This window comes from Bos indicus x Bos taurus, chromosome 15 (assembly GCF_003369695.1).
Source record: "Bos indicus x Bos taurus breed Angus x Brahman F1 hybrid chromosome 15, Bos_hybrid_MaternalHap_v2.0, whole genome shotgun sequence".
In the NCBI taxonomy this organism is placed as follows: Eukaryota; Metazoa; Chordata; class Mammalia; order Artiodactyla; family Bovidae; genus Bos; species Bos indicus x Bos taurus.
The window spans coordinates 61,460,661-61,476,856 of record NC_040090.1 but is presented as its reverse complement, the minus strand read 5'-3'; the positions used below and the strand labels follow the sequence as shown (position 1 = coordinate 61,476,856).

Here is a 16,196-nt window from a genome sequence, read left to right as displayed (position 1 = left end):
TGTGTGTTCGTGTTAGTCACTCAGTCGTGTCCAACTCTTTGTGACCCCATGAACTGTAGCCTGCCAGGCTCCTCTGTTTATGGAATTCTCCAGGCAAGAATACTGGAGTGGGTTGCCATGCCCTCCTCCAGGGGATCTTCCCAATCCAGGGATCAAACCTGGGTCTCCTGTATTGCAGGCAGATTCTTTACCATCTGAGCCACCAGGGAAGCCCAGGGACATTTGGGGGCCCTTTGTCACAAGCTGGCTCAGGAAGGAGAGAAAGGATTCTTTGTCATAGAAAGGCCAGGATAATTGCTTCATAAGAAACAGTGTCTAAGTCCCAGAGCTAAAATGAATATATGAGTTTCGAAAGAAAACAAGTTCTTGTGAGCGAGGTGTGTTTGCCCCTCAGAAAATCAAGAGGAGGCTGGCTGTAGCTGGCTCGGGGGGAGGGAGTCCTTAGTGTCGCTCCCTCCACCCAAGAGACAACAGCTGCTCTGACCACCCCTCAGCCCCCCACCGAGGGAGAAGCTCACACGACTTTGCCGACCTCAGCCCCTATCAGAGACTCGCACAAGAACGCGTTCAGGGCGGGGCCGCCGTTTCTCTGTGGAGGAGAATCCTTAGAGGAGAGGTGGGACACTGGTGAGGTGGAGAGAGGGCTGGGGAGGGAGCGACAGCTAAGAAAACCGTGAAAGGTGAGGCTTGTCCTCACCGCCCACCATGTGGTGCGAGGGGTAAAGCCTCCTTGCCAGTTCTCTGACTCTTATCACGGTGCTCTCTGGAGCCCTCCATCCGAAGGGAGCTTGCCTCTGTGATGCAACGGAGGCCACGTTCATCCTCTGGGTGAGGACCCCCGTCCACATGTATGAGCCGACTTGACAGTGGCCTTCCCGCGCGGATGAGGAGGAAGGGGGGGGACTACACCCGGGCAAGCCCGGGAAGCCCACTCCTTGGATAGCCTCCCCACCCATCTCAACCCTGTGTGAGTGCAAAGACACACAGCAAGGGACGGGAAACGCCCGGAAGGACGCTTGGGTTTGAGGAGGACGCCTCTGGCAACTGTGCACCTTCTGGGCCAGCCGGGTGGGGCATTCGCAGGCCCGGAGCTCCTGGAGTGAGCTAGGGGCGGCACCTGAGCTGGCCCAGCTGGGTGGGACCCAGCGTGGGCTGCAGGCCCAGGTGCCTAAGCCCTTAGCGTTTGGGCGGGTGGGTGGTCGCAGCGCGTCGCGGGGCTCCCGCCCCGAAGCACCGCGCAGCCTCTTTCCGGCAGGGAGTCGACTCTTCCCGGCAACCTGATAACTTAAAAACAAATTGATATGCTATAATTGCAAATGTCTGGGTTGTCTGGGCCTGACAGGAATCGTCTGAAAGCAAACAGTCTGGTCCAGCCGAGGGCGAGGGAGGTGTTTTTCTGACAAACGCGCGCTGCTAACAGAAGGATCCCTCTGCATCCTGAGTCCTTCCCTGTTTTATGGCAGGATGTAAATTCTGCATCAGGGATTTTTTTTTTTTTTTTTAAATGATTCCTTTTCTTGACGTGTGGATTCTGAATTTCATTTCTCCCCAGAGAGGCGCCGGAATCATCCAGCCGTCCTCCTCGTCAAAGTTATGGGCAATTTGACCTGCCATTTAGCTGTTTCCTGGAGCCGGTTGAATGGTTCTTAGGGCCGTTTCTACCTTGAAGACAACACAGGGTATGTTATAACCCATGCAGATGAGGGCCCAGGACCGCTGGCTTGAGAATTAACGAATGTTAATTCTGCCTCAGCTGATGACTGAAGGTTTCACCAAGTTCACAGACCTTAAGTGGAGGCAGGGGTCCCTTCCCCACAAGACTCATTTAGTTTAAAGGGCAAGGGGTTGAATAGGCAAGTCAGAGAGAACAAACCAGAAAGAGCAGCATATTACAGAGAAAATTCCAGAAGCCTGAGTAGGTTCCACAGCTCTCTTCTGCGTCCATATTGATAGGAAGATGTGAGCTGACCCTATGTGTAGTGTGTTCCTGTAACGTGATTTATGATAAGACGTGCCTTGTTCCTGGTCTTGGCCCAGAGCCAAGTATTTCCTCGGTGAAGAGTTGTAAATGAAAAAGAGTCTTTTGTTATTCATAACAGGCCCCCCTTCAATCACACCTGAGTGTATGTTATGGGGTAATTTTTTAATGGCCCTTGGATATCACAGGATGGAAACTGCTTGCCAGGGAACCAACCAAGTGATTAGCGGCCTGGAACTTTCAGCCCTACCAGACCATCTCCCAGTCTCTGGGGAGCGGGAGAGAGGGGCTGGAGGTGGAATCGGTTGTCAATGGACAATGATTTAATCAACCACACCTACCCAGTGAAGCCTCCATAAAAATCTCTAAAATATGGAGGGACTTTCTGGTGGTCTAGTGGTTAAGAATCCACATTCCCAAAGCAGGGGGCATGGGTTCATTCTCTGGTCTGGGAACTAAGATCCCACATGCAGCAAGAGGTGGCCAAAAAAAACCACACAAACCACCTAAATTATGGGATTCATGGGATTCAGAGAGCTTCTGGGTTGGTGAACAAGTGGAAGTGCCAGGAGGTGGTGCACCTGGAGAGGACATAGAGGCTCTGTGCCCCTCCCCTATACTTTGCCCTACACTTCTATCTGGCTGTTCCTGAGTTACATCCTTTTATAAAAAAAAATGGTGATCTAGTAAGTATACTGTTTTCTGGAGTTCTAGAAGCTGCTCTAGAAAATCAGTTGAACCCCAGGAAGGAGTCAAGGGAAGCCGTGATTTATAGCCAGCCTGTCAAAAAGCATAGATGACTTGTGATTAGGGCTTAAAGTGGGGTGTGTGTGGGGGGTCTTGTAGGAATGAATCCTTAACCGGTGGAATCTGATATTGTCTCCAGGTAGTGTCAGACTGAGTTAAATTGTGGGACACCCAGCCAGTGTCTGAGGATTGCCTGGTGTGGGACTTTAGTGGCCAGAGATATTGTGACTTTTTCCTTTATAGCTTTAAAAAAATATTACTATTATTAGTTTTAAAATATTTACTTATTTACTTCCTTATTTGGCTGTTGCTGCACGAGTATCTTTCTTGTGGCCTGTCTTGCTGTATCTCACTGTTCGCTGAACCAGGGTAGGTAGGGTATGAGTGGGGAAGCTGGAATTGCGAAAACTCAAGGAGCTGTAGGAACTACAGGCATGTTTATTTTTTCCTGACTGGACAGCGGCTGTGGCAGCAGCAGACATGCTGTATTCTCCTCTTGTGGTTGACCAGGGGGCACAGCCTTGGAGCAAGAGCTTTTTCAGGTGGAGATTATAAATGTTTACAGAACAAGAGGGGCCGGGGCAAGTGTGTGTATGCGTGCATGCAAGGTGCTATGTGGTCTCAGCTGTTACATAACCATGTATTTACACAATGTGGGACGAGAGAGCCTGACCACTACCATCTTGGTTAATTTGCTCTTTCCCTACACGGCCCGAGAGCTTCTCTCCAGTTGTGGTGTGGGCTCCAGAGCACACAGGCTCAGTAGCTGTGGCACACAGGCTTTGTTGCCCTGTGGCTTGTTCCCTGACCAGTGACTGAACCCATGTCCCCTTCATTGGAAGGTGGATTCGTAACCACTGGATCATCAGGGAAGTCCTTCCTTTCTAGCTCTTAACTTTACTATGTGTCAAACACTTATGGAGTGCCCATGGTAAGACAGGTGCTGGAGTTGGAGTAAGCTTTTTTCTGAGGAGTGGTGAAATGAGCCCATTTCAACCAACCCAGTGTGGTTAAGTGCCAGCATAGAGGCTTTGTCATTGTTGTTCAGTCACTCAGTTGTGTCCGACTCTTTGCAACCCCACAGACTGCAGCACACCCAGCTTCCCCATCCTTCACCATCTCCTGGAGTTTGCTCAAACTCATGTCCATTGAGTCGATGATGCCATCCAATCATCTCATCCTCTGTCATCCCCTTCTCAGTATGCAGGCTTAATTCAGTGTTTTGCTGGAGCTGGAGAGAGAGGAAGGTTTAATCATAGTGGTTGATGTTTGCTGAATTGCTACCATGCAACACGTATTATGCTAAATGCATTCCCTGCATTGTCACATGTAATACATCAACCCTAGGTGGCAGGTATTATTCAGATCATTTTACAGATAACAAAGCTGGAACTTAGAGAAGCTAAGTAACTGGAGATAAGGGGGTGGTAAGAGGCGGACTGGGGTTCAAAACTGGGTCTGACTGATACTCTTAACCACTGTTGCTGCATTTCCCACCTCCCTGGCCTGCGGGGGTCAGAGAAGCCTTCAGAAGCCCCGAGGTGAAGTCAGGGCAGGATCACCCTGGTATTGGCCAGGGTAGGGTGGTCTGAGGGTTATCTGTTCTGGGAGGGAGGGGTGGAGGGGGATTGAACTTGACCTCTGACCCTAGAGCTGCTGTCCTCCTCTTCCCAACCACTCTTCTAGGCTCCAGGATAAGAAACATCAGAAGCCTCAACAGGAGACTGCAAATTCTTGGCTATTTAATTGGAGCCTTTTGCTGCTCTTGAAACCAGCTGGAGAGAAGGAGCAAGCGAAGAGCTTGAAGAGCTGGTCTTTGAGTCAGAGCTAAGTATAGCATAGCCAAGTGCTTCATCTCCCCACTCACCATATCGCTGTGGATTTTGAAGGAGGTTGGCTCCAGGGAGAAAATATTTAAGGCTGGAGAAATAGTTTTCTTCAGTTTGTCTTCTGTGGATGCAAAGCACAAATGTTACGCTGGTTCTTACTGATTAACGTGCTAACAAGTTAAACAGTTTTTCAGTGTCCAGCCTCGCCTCTTCTCATGGCCGCTGTGCACACGCTGGGGGGCCACTGTGGGGAGGCCATGCCCGAGGCAACCAAGCTCCCATCCTGGCCCCTGGTTCCCAGGATGCACTTCTTTCTCTGGGTATCATTGGTATCTTCTTCAGGCTGTCTCTGTATCCTGTCTTTCCTCATCCACGTCTGTCTTTCTTTGAACTCACCATGGGTCGTTCCCTCTTGGTGTGTTTTCACTTGAGATCCCACACTGAACACCTAGACCCAGAGCTCAAGGAGTTTGTAATCTGGACTTTCCAGATTGTTCAGTGTCTGCCAGTGGCTGGTGAAGCTTGTGGCTGTCAGATCTGCATTGGTTGCTGTCACCCCGAGGATTTGAGAAGGAAAGGGAAGCAGTGCTTTTGGTGACCTATGTTCTCAAGAACATAAAACCTTGGTAACTGCTTCATGCTAGGCCGGGCGTCTCAACCCAAGGTCTGTATGATCTCAAGGGAGATGAATAGAGAGCAACTTTCTAAATATGTGTGTCTATGTGCATTTAGGGGGAAGTTTCATAGTGTTCACTGAGTTGTCAAGGTTGGCCAGCAGCCAAATCATGTATGAACAACCATCCTGTAAGTGCGGCCAGTAGGGAGGCTCAGGCACTAAAGGGTGAGTCAGAATTCAGCTCAGAACTTGGACTCTAAGAGGTTCTCCTACTCCATCAGATGCTTTATTTACCTTTGAAGAGCAGCAGTGAAGAAAGAAACCAATAGTTACATTTGACCCTTCAAATCTATCTTTAATAAAAGATCATTTCCTTTGTACTTGGTCTTGTTTGGGGGTTGATTTGCAATTATTAGACTTTATTATGTACTTGAAGGAGCAGATAGAGGAAGAATGAGGTTGTTATTGCTTTATCCTTTGATATATCCTAAAACTGTAGAGTTGGAAGGGAGTAAAAAGTTCATGTCGTCCACCTGAAAGCCCCAACCCTGTTGCCTTGTCCAGAATCTTCTCTATGCCACTCCCATCCACTGGCTATTTAGCCTCTTGCAGGGAGAGAGAATGCTCTGTTCACTTTCCATTCATCCATTCAACTGCACATTCTCATATGCCATGTCCTCTGCTAGGTTCTGGGAAGATGACAAATAACAGCCTTGGTGGCCCTTAAGGAGCTTACAGTCCAGCAATATGGAGAGGCAGACACTGAATAGTGATGAAGAATGTTAGAGCAGGGACAACTCTGAGGCTAATGGGGAGCGCTCTGCTCTGTGGGTGGTGGTGCTTACAGAAGGCATTTCCAAAGAAAGTAGTATTCAAGCTGAGCTGAGAGGGAAGCGGGAGCTAGGAAGATGAAGGAAGATTGGGTTGAAGGAGTGCTGTAGGCAAAAGGAGTGGCACAGTCAAGGTTCTAAGAATGAAAGAGAAGGAGCGAGGCTTAGTGGAGAAAGTGAGAGGCCATGATTGGAACAGATAAAAGAGAATAAATAGAATAAATAAATAGAGTGGTTTCCATGGCAACCTGCTTTTTTTTTAGACAAGTCTGAGTGAGAAAGTTTTCCCTGAACTTTCTACTTATGGTCTTCTGATGCTCCTAGGCAGAGAAACATCTCTATGGGATTTTTGAAGACAAACAGACATGTGAGCCATGAATTTTCTCCTCCACGTCCTTATACTGGACATAACTTTAAACCAAGAAACAAGTTTTGGTTCTGCTGTACCCTTGCTATGACCACCACCTGGAATATTGTTTTGGACCCATCCACCCAGCCCAAAGGTTTGTATATGTTCACCTACCCCTTCAGACTGTGTGCTTCTGAAGGATGGGGGCCATGACTAATTCTCTTAAGTGCCTAGTGCAGGCCTAGCATACAGCAGGAGCTCAATTAGTGCTTTGTGGTTGACCAGTGAATGGGTAAATAGCTTAGATGCCAATCAGTGACGAATCCTATGAACTGATGTCGGTGTGAAGTAGAGGGAGGCAAGCAGGAAAGCTGGACAAGTTATGGCAGGAATTATCAGTGTCACCCCAGGAAGCTGAGGTTCCTTCTATGCTGTGAATTTCATGAGTATGATGATTACACTTCTCAGTGTATATTTCTCTTCTCCAGATCTTAATAGTACCCCTAGTTATATAATACTTGACTCACATAAGTTTAATATTGTGAAAATTGTTGCATAACAACCATAATTAGATTTTAGAGATCTTGGGAAGTTTGCATTACCAACCAACAAAGCAGCCAGTGTGTCAGTGAATACTGCAAAACCACAATGTGAAATTGGCAAAAACCACCCTAAAGGGAAGGGACTTCCCTGGTAGCTCAGCTGGTAAAGAATCTGCCTGCAATGCAGGAGACCCTTGTTTGATCCCTGGGTTGGGAAGATCCTCTGGAGAAGGGAAAGGCTACCCACTCCAGTACTCTGGCCTGGAGAATTCCATGGACTGTATAGTCCATGGGGTCACAAAAAGTCAGACACGACTGAGCGACTTTTGCTCACTCTAAAGAGAAGACCTTTCCTCTCTCTGTTCTGTGTTTCTGTTATTGTGTGACTTCTCAATGCCTTGGCTCATGTCTTGCTTTTATTGGTGATAATTATATTATATTCAGTTATAGTATTGTGGTAGACAGTCTCCAAGATGACCTCCAAAGATTTCTATCACTTGGTATCTATGTTCTTATGTAATCCTGTTCCCTTGAGTGTGGACTGGAGATAGCGTCTCATAACTAACCAACAAAATTTTGGAACAGTGATGGTGTCACTTCTTAGCTTAGGTTATGAAAAAGACTGATCAGCCATGGGCTTCCCTCTCTCACTCTCTTACTCATTTTCTCCAGGGAAAACCAATTGCCATGTTGTGAGCTGCCCTATGGAAAGGCCCATATGGCAGAGAACTGAGGGAAGCTCCAAACTGACAGCAAGCAAAGAACTGAGGTCTTCAGTGTCAAAGTCCGTGAGGACTTGCATGCTGCTAGCAGGATGTGCAAAAGCCTGGAAGTGGATTCTCTGCTCAGCTGGCTCCTTGCCGGCAGCCTTGAGGGAGACCCTGAGGTACAGGCACCCAGCCAAGCTGTGTCTGGATTTTAGACCCATAGGAATGATAAGATAATAAATGCTTTAAGCTGCTAAGTTTGGGATACTTTGTTATACAGCAATAGCTATCTAATAGAGGTTTTGGTCCCACCTGAGAGCTGATGCTGTAACAAATACCTAAAAATATGGAGTAGATTTCTAATTGGCCAGTGGATGAGGCCTGGGAAGATTTTCTGATGTGTATATCTGCGAAAACCTAAGTTAAGTTGAACAGATGTAGAAATCTGAACTTTGATGATGCTGCCAGTGAGGTCTCAAAGGGAAATAAGAAACATTTTATGGAAGTTTGGGGAAGGGAGGTCTTTGAGATGTCCTGGCAGACACTTGATATTATTGCCTACAGCGATGTGGAAAGTAAAAAGTAAAAAATGGGCCCAGTGAACTGAGTCATCTAGGTAAGGAGATTTCAAAGTACGGGGCTGAAGGTGCTGCCTGCTGCTTCCTTGTTGCTTATAGTGAAATGCAAGAGGACAGAGATATATTGAGGGAAATACTGATAAACAAAACAGAGCCAGGCATTGATGAATTTCTCAGCCTCTCCAGATGGCAAACAGTGCTAAAATTAAGAAATACCTTCAAGTGAAGATAAAATCCAGGGCACTGCCAGGATCTTCCCCTAATTGAAACTTCAGATAGGACTGGCATCAGCTGACTTCTTGTTAGAACCTCGTGAGAGATCTGAGGGTGGAGGCATGTGTCTTGACTCACAGAAGCTCGGAGATAATGCTTGTTGTTTTAAGTTGCTAATTTTGGGGGTAAGTTGTTATGCAGCAATAGATAACTAGTACTATCATTATCATCGCCATTACTATATTACCTGTGCAACCAGAAGGATGTCCATCTTCATTGTATGTAAGGTAAAACAGGGAGTCTCTGTACCAAGGACCGAGGGCAGTTAAAGTTGAGATTACTGTACTGAAATAGGGGATTAGGTAAAAGTTAATATAATTGAATGGTCCTAAGATTTTTCTGGGAAATCTGACCAGTCCAAAAGGAAAGACCTACAGGAATTAATTTCAGAGTTTCTGCAAGAATAGTAGAGCCAGATCTACAATGTCAGTGGGCCCAAGCCATACACAAAGAGCTTCCAATCAGTTTTAGCAGGCCGTCTTTTTTTTTTAATTGACGTATAATTAAGATATAACATTATATTAGCTTCAGATGTACAACATAATGATTCAATACTTGTATATATTGCAAAATGACCACCACAGTAAGTCTTGTTACCATCAGTCACCATACATAGTTACAACTTTTTTTTCTTATGATGAGAACTTGGAAGATCTACTCTCTTAGCGAGTTTCAGATATGCAAGACATATTGTTAACTTCATTCACCATGTATTAACTGCAGTCACCATGCTATACACTACACCCCCCCCCCCCCCCCCCGTGACTTACTTACTTTATAACTGAAAGTCTGTAACTTTTGAGCCTCTTCTTTTTTCCCACCCCCTACACCCCACCCAGGCTTCCCAGGGGGTTCAGGAGTAAAGAATCTGCCTGCCAATGCAGAAGATGCAAAAGACTGGGTTTGATCCCTGGGTCAGAAAGATCCCCTGGAGAAGGAAATGGCAATTTTCTCTAGTCTTCTTGCCTGGGAAATCCCATGGACAGAGGAGCCTGGTGGCCTACAGTCCATGGAGTCACAGAGTCGAACACAACTGAGCACATAGCAGCAGCAGCTACACCCCACCTCCTGCCTCTGGCAACCACTGATCTGTGTATACATGAGCTGATTATTATTGCTTTTAAGATTCCACAATAAATGAGCTTGAACAGTATTTGTTTCTCTGTCTGACTTATTTAACTTAGAATAATGCCCCGAAGTTTCATCTATATTGTGCAAATGGCAAGACTTCTTCCTTTTTATGGCTGAATAATATTCATATATTTATACACGTGTAAGCACACCACATTTTCTTTATCCATTCATCAGTGATTGGATACTTAGGTTGTTCCCATGTCTTGGCTATTGTAAATAATGCTGCAATGAACATAGCGGTGCATATATATTTTCTAATTAATGTTTTTTTTTTTTTTTGGTCTTCAAATAAATACCAAGAAACAGAATTGTTGAATCATATGGTAGTTCTGGGGCTTTCCTGGTAGCTCAGCTGGTAAAGAATCTACCTGCAATGCAGGAGACTTCAATTTGATTCCTGGGTTTTGGAGAAGGGCTAGTCTACCAACTCCAGTATTCTTAGGCTTCCCTGGTGGCTCAGATGGTAAAGAATCCACCTGCAATGCAGGAGACCTGGGTTCGATCCCTGGGTTGGGAAGATCCCCTGGAGAAGGGAATGGCTACCCACTCCTGTATTCTTGCCTGGAGAATTCCATGGACAGAGGAGCCTGGTGAGCTACAGTCCATGGGGTCACAAAGAGTCGTACACGACTGAGTGACTTTCACTTCACTACACGATGGCAGTTCTAGTTTCAATTTTTCGAGGAACCTCCATACTATTTTCCACGGTGGCTGCACCAACTTACACTCCCACCAACAGCGCACAAAGGTTGCCTTTTCGCTACCTCCTCGCCCACACTTGTTTCTTATCTTTTTGATGATAGCCATTCTGACAGGTGTGAGGTGTTATCTCATTGTAGTTTTGATTTGCATTTCTTTGATGATTAGTGATGCTGAAACTTGCCACTTTTAAATATAAACAGATACAAGTATTTGAGGAAAGCACCTAACATGAAAGACACAAACCAAAACAAACAAACAAAGGAAACTTTGAGGAAATGGCAAATATGTAAGAAGCAAAAAAAAACTTCAAAGAAATCTATCAAAATGCTCAAAGAGATAAAAGATGATAAGAGAATACAGTGCAGCCAAACCCCAGAATAGGATGCTGTAAAGAAGGAACACTCAGAGATCACAAACAGCTCTTGGAAATTTAAAATTTGGCAGCAGAAACCAAAAGCTCAGTAGTTGGGTCCAAAGACTGTATGATCCAAAATCGAAGTTTTTTTGTTTGTTTGTTTTTTCACAGCAACATGTCCAGCATCTTGAATTTTACTTTGTAAACAGTAGACACTCTACAGAAGTTTGTTAAGAGAATGAGTGAATGGGTAAATTGGGTAAATCTTCTTGAAATTGTTATTCACTTAGTCGTGTCTGACTCTTTGAGATCCCATGGACTCTAGCCCACCAGGCTCCCCTGTCCATGGAATTCTCCAGGCAAGAATCTCCTTGGAGCAAAGGAAAAAGGCAGATGTGGGAAAGAGGAAAGCAAAGCGAAAGACCTCCAAGAGATCTGAACTTGAGTAATGGGAACTCTGGAAGGAATAAGTCAGGTGGGAAACAAAGAATCACTGAAAAAAAAGGCTCAGTAAAAATTCCTCAAAATGAGTGACTTGGATTTCCAGAATCAGCATACTGAATGCAAATGGAGCTACACCAGGGCACAGCACTGTAAAATTTTAGGGCATCAAGGACAGCCACACCTGAAGCTAAAAGACAATGGAGTAATACTTATGAAATCTGAGAGGCAAATAATTTCCAACCATGAATTCTATACTCAAAGAATCAATAAATAGGAAGGTAGGACAAAGATATTTTCAGAGATTCAAGATCTCAAAAAATTTATTTCCTGTGCACACTCTTGCCTACGAGGCAACTAAAGGATGCACTTACCAAGATGAGGAAGTAATCTAAAGAAAACAAAGGCATGGGGTTTAAGAAACAGGCTCTAACACAAAGCAGAGGTGAAGGAAATACCCAGCATAGTGGTGAGAAGAGGGTCCAAGATGACAGCTGTGTAGCAGGCATGGAGAACAAGTTCAAGTTGCAGTCAGGGAGATTTCTCCAAAAACAGAAAGTTAACAGAACACCTAATGTGTTTGAATGTATTGAGAAGAAATTCATATAATTGGAGGAGAACTTGAGGGTAAATCAGTGAGAAGGACATAGAAAACCAGCAAGACCATTATTTAGTCTTGGAAACTAAATAGCCCAGGGAAGCAAAATATGCAGGAATGGAAAAAACAATACTAGTGTACAAATGGCTTAGCTGTGAAGAACATACAGGCAATCACAGTGATGCAGAAACCAAATGTCGACCTAACCAAACTTACCTTCTGGCTCTACAGGGATAGAGAATAGGCACAGGAGTGGGAAGTGTGCATATACCTGGTGGGACCAAGAGGAGGAAGTTACATCTTCATCTTCCAGATGAGTCAACAGAATCTAAAAGTTTTTAAAAGTAGCCTTGCCAGCAGGTTATTTAGTGACACAGGAATAAATTGAAGAGAAAATCAGGTAAGAGGGTTGAAAGTGATCACCTCTTGGGAGTGGGAAGTGAAATGCAGAGTGTGGTGAAGCCTTATAGAATTATTTCCTCTTTATACCATGTACATGTTAGCCTTTGATAAAAAGATAAACTAGATTAATAAAAAAATAAAAAAGATAAACTAATAAAGAAAAGAAAGTAACTAGATGGTAGCAAAAGAAAGGAGTGATTTATAACTAGCAGAACACTGCAAAACCTTGCACAGAGCAGAGCTATGATAGAAGGAAGTGGTCAGAAGCGGATACCCAGAGAAGAGACATGAAGATGAGTTAGTGCTTGAGAGGAAGATAGGGGTCAGGAATGAGGGTGGCACAGAGTGGTAAAAAGAGCATGTCAGGCAGAGGGAACAGTGTGAGCGAAGGGGAGGGTGGGATGAATGGGGAGACGGGGGTTGACATACACCACTATGTGTAATTGACATACACTGCTATGTATACTTGGGGCTCAAGTTAGATTGGAAGGAAGCCGTGGAACTTCTCTTTGGAAATCCTTCCTTTGCTAGTCTGCCTTATGAAGTTCGGCTTCTGGTTTTCTCCCATGACACACTCATCCTTTCCCCAAATCTTGAACGTTGGGGTTTTATGTTAACAGGGTGGTGGCTCAGATGGTAAAGAACCCCCCTGTCATATGGGAGACCTGAGTTCGATCCCTGGGTTGGGAAGATCCCCTGGAGAAGGGAAAGGCTACCCACTCCAGTATTCTTGCCTGGAGAATCCCCACGGACAGAGGAGCTTGGCGGACTTCAGTCCATGGGGTTGCAAAGAGTCGGACACGACTGAGCGGCTAAGCACTATGTATAAAGTAGATACTAATGAGAATCTAGCACAGGGAACTCTACTCAGCGCTCTGTGGTGACCTAAATAGGGAGAAAAGCCAAAAAAGAGAGATGTATGTACACATATAGCTGATTCACGTTGCTGTAAAGCAACTATATTCCGATACAGAAAAACAAAACAAAACAGAACAAAAAAACCAAAGCCAAGAAGATCCGAAACAACAGGTCATGTTTAGAAAACAGTGCATTGAAAAGTGGGCCGTTGCTTCCTAGCTGCGGAAGTCATCTCGAAAGACACAAATTCAGATGCCATTAAAGCTAGGGGGCAGAGGGGGTGTTTTAATGAGGGTTCCACTGGGCTCAGAGGACTGGATTTGGCCGGAGGGCAGCAGCGGAAGGAAGGGTGAGGGTGGGAAGGAACGAGGATGGGGGACCAGGCTACATTTTAGCCAGAAGCTGAATATGGCAGGGATAGAGTTTGGTGGATGGGCTTCAGTGGTCGTGACTTTCCAGGCAGGCAGGAGCAGTCACCCAGGGTGGGCTTAGAGACTGCCAGAGTTGCCAGGCTGTGGTCCTGATGCCAGCTGTGCCTGTCGCTTGGGATCCTAGCCAGATCATACATAACCAGACCGGGCTTTGAAAAGTATCCTGCCACATGTAGTTTGGAAGGGTATGGCTGCCACAAAGGATGCCTTTCCCGAACAGCAAGTCTTTTTGATCTCTACAAGCCTGTTTTCTTCACTATAAAATGGAGATAATGAGAGTAATAACAGGATCTAATTCTTGGGGTTGTACCGAGGAGGGTCAAAATGAGCTGATGTGGGTGAGACAGGATTACGAACTGTAAAGAACTGTGCAGACTGGAATTATTCTAAACTTCCCTCAACTCTGATCCTGCACCCCATGGCCCCATCACGTCTCTAAAGGAGGTAGCACGTTTGCTCTAACTTGGAAACTAACTGTGAGTTGACCTTGTACCTTCCAGTTGCCAGATTTACTTCCGGTGTTCTGTGGTCTTTGTGTTGACTTGCACAGCAGTAGTGGAATAGATGAAACATATGTATTCCCTGGGCTTTCCTGATGGCTCAGCCAGTGAAGAATCATCCTGCAATGTGGGAGACCTGGGTTTGATTGCTGGGTTGGGAAGATCCTCTGGAGGAGGGCATGGCAACCCACTCCAGTATTCTTACCTGGAGAATCCCCATGGATAGAGAAGCCTTGGCGGGTTACAGTCCATGGTGTTGCAAAGAGTTGGATATGACTGAGCAAGTAAGCACAGCACATATATTCTCTAGAGCATTAAAACCTCATTGCTTCATTATTTTTTAGGAGTACATTGCTCAGAATGATGGGGATATCTGATATTTGATAATTCAACTTTTTGAACTCAAATATATTCTTACATCATGTTTCATTTTAAAATAATTTGTGCCATAAATGAGTGTGTGAGCACGTATCTGTGTAGGTATTGGCCCTTTATTCCTTTGGAAGATTAAAGGACAAAGTTTTTTTTATAATCCTAGGGTATTATTTGGGGTTAGACCTGGTCACAATACCTTTATTTCTTTCCACTTTATCATTTCTCCCTTCCAAGATGGGGGTCTCTGCCCTCAAAGGTGGTGTGGCCAAGGTCTCCTTAAGGTGATGGTTTATCAGAGAAAGAAATATTGTGCCCAGTGCCTTCAAAGAAAGGAGCCCACTGATGGTTTTGCTGCATCAAATATCAACCCTCGTCAGGTACAGTTATCAGCTTCTAGTGGGAATGCCCCAGAGGCAATGTTTTGTGTTTTAACCTTTTCTCCCAGTGCAGAGGTAATTTGCAATGCCTGGCACTGTAGTAGAACTCCCATAGACTGGCACCAGTTGACATGTTATGGTGTGATACGTAGTCAATATACTCTCGTATGGCATACTCAGTGATCTGTTCTTAATAGTTTGAACATCACTCACTCTCTTATGGTCCCCTTTCCTTTGTTGTAGTGTTTGTGAGAAAGAGAGCCACCCCATTTTCTCAAGTGGAAGGGTTTTTATTCTGAGACTACAAACTGGAATTGAACCTGGAGATACTCCTGGAATGGAGGCTGCTCAAGTGATTGGTGTTGGCTCTAACTCTTTTATGGGCTACTGCCTCTTTCCCTTTTTGCTACCCCACTGACTTCTTCCTGCCCTGCCCTGTATCTTTTCTCTACGTAAAAGCTTTTGCTTACTTATAACTTTGGATTGCTGTGACACTTAGTGATGCTGCATTATGTTAGGATGATTTTTCACCTTCAGATCCCCTGGTTAACCAGCCCATTCTATATCCTGGTTAAAGTCTTGAAGGATGGAATGCGATTGGTCCAGGTCATCATTTTATAGCAGGATCAGTGGTCATACCCACTCCTGGTCCAGTCTCTAGTTGTGAGGGGAGGGGTCTCTGTATAGCCATGTAGCACCATCTGTGTTAAAGTGAACTGTGGTAGACAGGTTCTGTGACTTACGTCTCCATTATGGGCAAAGTCTTTCTTTGAGTCAGAGAAATATAGAAGACAAAATTCAGAGTGTCCTTCCAGCCAGAGGGCTGATTAAATATTTTAATAAATGAAATCCAGACCCACTGGTAACATTATAGCAATGGCCTTTGTACTTATTTTGCATTGAAACTTTATAGCTTTAGATTATATTTTGGTATTAATAGTCTCCCAAGTAGTTAGGCAGGAAGAAAATATCTCTGAAAATCAAGTCCATGACTGTATTCTCCAGATATGTCTCTTGGTTTTCAGTTGCCTCTCTGCTACAGGGAGGCTGGCCCAACTCAGATCCCAAGTGCAGACTTGGATGTGCTCACAAGATGGAAGTTTTCTGCTAACTGAAGGAATCCATCAGTCAAATACCCTAAGATATGGAGGTAATTTCTAGCAAAGTTTTTGTGGCATTAATTTGTTTTACTCTGACAACTTGATTAATCAGTTTTATTGTGACAACTTGTTTTGCTGCAATGCTGCCTAATCAAGGAGCTGTCACCAAAATACTTTATGACTCCCCTACTTCCATCACAAATCAAAAACTTCACTGACAGCTCACCAACAGAAGAAGCAGTGATAATTAAATGCATTCTGACAGAATTAGGAAGCATTCAGTTGGGTTACGTTATTAGGAGAGATTGCACTGGCAGAGAAAGGAACAATCAGAAGGTACTCTTTCTAAGTAATTATGCAGTTTCCCTGGCGAACCCCAGATACCACACCTGTGTAAAGGTGCAGGGGGCGAGCTGAGAGTTTTGCATGCACCTCTGATGAATACCTGGGGTTTTCCTGGCTGGATCTGGAGAA

The 16,196-nt window shown here is 45.0% G+C and overlaps 1 long non-coding RNA gene across 7 annotated transcripts in view; it reads left to right on the top strand.

Annotated features, from left to right (window-relative positions):
* Positions 1-9,329, top strand: part of LOC113905847 — a 197,571-nt gene extending 188,242 nt beyond the window's left edge. For 6 of the 7 annotated variants that reach the window (XR_003514741.1, XR_003514740.1, XR_003514745.1 and 3 more), the window contains 3 exons: positions 1,553-1,679; positions 4,412-6,503; positions 7,564-7,855. This is a non-coding gene — a long non-coding RNA (uncharacterized LOC113905847). Of the gene's footprint in view, positions 1-1,552; positions 1,680-4,411; positions 6,504-7,563; positions 7,856-9,288 lie in introns of those variants that run through there. The other variant, XR_003514742.1, reaches the window with a different exon arrangement.
* Positions 9,330-16,196: the final 6,867 nt, after the last annotated feature.